This window comes from Oratosquilla oratoria, chromosome 9 (assembly GCF_046742065.1).
Source record: "Oratosquilla oratoria isolate Oo_2021 chromosome 9, ASM4674206v1, whole genome shotgun sequence".
NCBI classification, from domain to species: domain Eukaryota; kingdom Metazoa; phylum Arthropoda; class Malacostraca; order Stomatopoda; family Squillidae; genus Oratosquilla; species Oratosquilla oratoria.
This window is the reverse complement of record NC_134785.1, coordinates 74,654,156-74,657,778: the sequence shown is the minus strand read 5'-3', so window position 1 is coordinate 74,657,778 and position 3,623 is coordinate 74,654,156. Positions and strand designations below refer to the sequence as shown.

Sequence of the window (3,623 nt, the reverse complement as noted above, 5' to 3'; positions counted from 1 at the left end):
CGAGACTGAAGAATCGCTCGATGGAGGCATCCGTTGGAAATTGAAACGTGGACGAGCCGAGGATTCGAACCCAGCTAACCCGTATTGGTTTAAGTCACTGTAATTTTGTTACGTGTTAGCTGAGTTCGAATCCTCAGCTCGTTCACGTTTCAATTTCCAACGGATGCCTCCATTGAGCGATTCTTCAGTCTCGACTGCGATGGCATGGAATTAAAAGTGATTTGTGGTAGAAAAAAGATACATATATATATATATATATATATATATATATATATATATATATATATATATGTATATATATATATATATACATATATTAAGGGTATATATGGGCAGGAGGTCTTCTCTCAAACATGTTTCATTAAAAGTGATAGATAATTCAGCATGTTGAATTTTCTTAAGGATATTCTCATTATTACGCAAGATAGACTTATTCTCTCTTGCAAGCTGTAAGATGATTTCTCCGTAGGAGGTCATCTGGGCTGCCATGTCGCGATTTCGAATCACATTGACTCTTCTTCCGTGGCGTGGAAGAGGATCTTGTCTTCACAGTGGGAGAGATCGGAATGTTGGCCTTCGGGGATCTGGCCGGTATTTAAGGCGTGCTTGTGTCGCCTGTCTTTTTTCTCCTAGTCTCAGATTGGCTTCTACTAGGGGCTGTGTTCCCTCTCATGCTTAGTAATGCTTGCAGGTCTGATGACTGGGTGTTGAGATTAGGGTCTAATTCTTTAATATTTAAGGCTTCAAGTATGGGGAGGTGGCGTGTGTCCGGGCGTGTTGTGATGATCTCGGTGATCTCTGTGGGCAATTGCCTCGTTATGTTCACGTGATGTTCCTGGCGTAAGTGGGTTTATGGGGCTCCAGACGAAAGGTGGTAACTAAGACGTCTGTTCAACTTCATAGTCGTCATGCCAACATAGGTGGATGGGAGGGTTGCACAGTTCCCTCGTTTGCAAGTGAACCTATAGATGACATGCGATTGTTGAGTTGGCTCTTTAATTATGTTTGGGCTATTTCGTAGTAACAGGTGGCTGGTTTTCTGGCTTTTATAATATATTACTACGTTTATTCTCTTATCGGGATTTGTGGGTTTGACATTTCTTTTTATTATTTGTTTTAATATTCTTTCATCTTCTTTGTATGCCGTGGAGAAAAAGGCTCGATAGTATATTTTAATTTCTTTTTTCTCTGTAGTATCTTGCTGGGTATGATACCATCGGTCAATAATTTTTTTAGTAATAGTCTCAATATCTTTTTTGTTGAATCCGTTGTTTAAAAGTACTTGTGTGGATCTTACTATTTCCGTGTGAGCTTTTGTCCATGTGCTGCAGTGAGTAAGAGCTCTACGTATATAGGCACTGATGGTGGAATTTATGTACCTTTGTGGACATTCACTTCTTCCGTTCATGCATTGGCCTGTGTTTGTAGGTTTAACATAGGTGTCTGTATTGAATTTTCCTTGTTGTTGTTTAACGAGAATGTCAAGGAATGGCATGGATCCTTCTACGCTATTTTCGATCGTGAAGGTTAAACCGGAGGCATCTTGGAGGTAGTTCTTAAGTAATATTATATCTTCATTGTGTGTAGTCTTTATGAAGATGTCGTCAATATAACGACAATAAATTTCAGGTTTTTCGAATTTGCTGAACACTTCTTCTTCAATGCAACCCATAAAGAAATTTGCAAACAGGACTCCAAGTGGGGAACCCATAGCGACGCCGTCTATTTGTTGATATTTCACACCGCGGGGACAGATGAAGGGTGCTTCTGTAGTGCAGCAATGGAGAAGGCTACGGAGCGTGGACTCAGGGATTGGAAGCTTTGGAGTATTAGTATTGTGGTAAACACGATCAATGATATAGTTGATGGCACGCTGAAATGGAATGGAAGTAAATAGCGATTCTACGTCGAGAGAAGCAATGATTCAACATGCTGAATTATATAACACTTTTAATGAGACATACATATATATATATATATATATATATATATATATATATATATATATATATATATATATATATATATATAATTACCAATTACCTATGGAGGCGAGGTGCCAATGAAATATAAGAGCTAGAGTTTCCCTCCAACCTCACCTCCATACTCCGTCAATCTTTACATAAATGAATGAATAAATAAATGAATGAATATATAAGTACATGTTACTTCAAAGTTATTATAACAAGCCAATACTACGCCCTCACAAGGAAAGGAAATGTACAGGGTGGCCCAAAATATCTCTGAGGGGTTCTAATGTTTAATAACTGCTTAACTGTTACAAATATATGTATGGAATTTTAAAATGATATAGGTACATTGCCTCATCAACTGTATTGTCTCTCTTGCGACATGAGTAGATGCCCCAGCTTGCTTGGACCACATCTTGGGTCAAAGGTTAATAATGAGAAAATTATTACAAATTGCAACCCCTCGGTGATTTTTGGTCCACCCTGTACGACAGTGATGACCTACATAACAAAGAACACGAAGGGCGTCTTCTCCATCCCGGAGTATTTCGGGACTTGAGCAAGTTGGATCCTCACCCACCCAATCACTCTCCCCCTAACCCCTCTCCCCCTCCCAGCCTCTCTTTCCCCAATACTCTCCCCTCTCCCCCTCCCAACCTCTCTCCCCCCTCTCCCCCTTCCTAACTCCTTTCCCCCTCCTAACCCATCTCCCCCTCCCAAACACTCTCCCTCTCCCAACCCTTCTCCCCCTTCCCAACCCATTCCCCCTCTCAACCTCTCTCCCCTCCCAACCTCTCTCCCCTTTCCAACCCCTCTCCCCTTACAAAGGATTACAAAGGTGGAGCAGGCCGACAGGAGACCTTTCGGTCCATATCTAGGTCGGATGCGAAAAAAAATCATAATAATAATGAAATAATAAATAAAAACTTTTTTCCAACACCTTCCTCCTCCCAACCCCTCTCCCCCTCCCAACCCCTCTTCCCCTTCCCAACCCCTCTCCCCCCTCCCAACCCCTCTCCCCCCTCCCAACCCCTCTCCTTCCTCCTAACCCCTCTCCCCCCTCCCGCCCATTCCCACAGCCTTTCCAGGTTGTCATGTCCGTCGGCCAACAAGGATGTCCAAGCAACTCTATCTTCTCGTAACTTCGTCGTGTGGATTTCCAACTTGTCCTTTATACTCGAAGCGGCCCCCCACCTTCTCCCCACCTCCCCCCCATCACCTCCCCAGACTTTGCTCCCCAACTTTGGAGCCACCAGGGAGTGGCAGGAGGGGAGAAACATGTCGCTTGTCACTCCGAAGAGGTCAACGAAATTGACTATTTGACCTCCTTCAGATGAAACGCGCCTCAACACGCGACAGTCACACCTCCCGTCTCCCATGCTCTTGTCTGCAACCACAACCAACCTTAAAGGATTATATATATATATATATATATATATATATATATATATATATATATATATATATAATCTTTATTTTCATATTTTAGGACCCTCAGAACTATACTGGGTCTAATTCGAAGAAAATTAAAAGATTTACTGTCTTCAGTTCATCCAATTTCTGACACATCCTTAAACAAATAAGAGAACCACATGCACTCGATGGGGAAGGGATAAAAAAAAATAAAAATAAAAAATCGCTCCAGAAACGTCA

At 41.8% G+C, this 3,623-nt stretch overlaps 1 pseudogene; it reads right to left on the bottom strand.

The window, feature by feature from the left end:
• Positions 1 to 595: 595 nt before the first annotated feature.
• Positions 596 to 2,105, bottom strand: LOC143028113 (uncharacterized; annotated as a pseudogene).
• Positions 2,106 to 3,623: the final 1,518 nt, after the last annotated feature.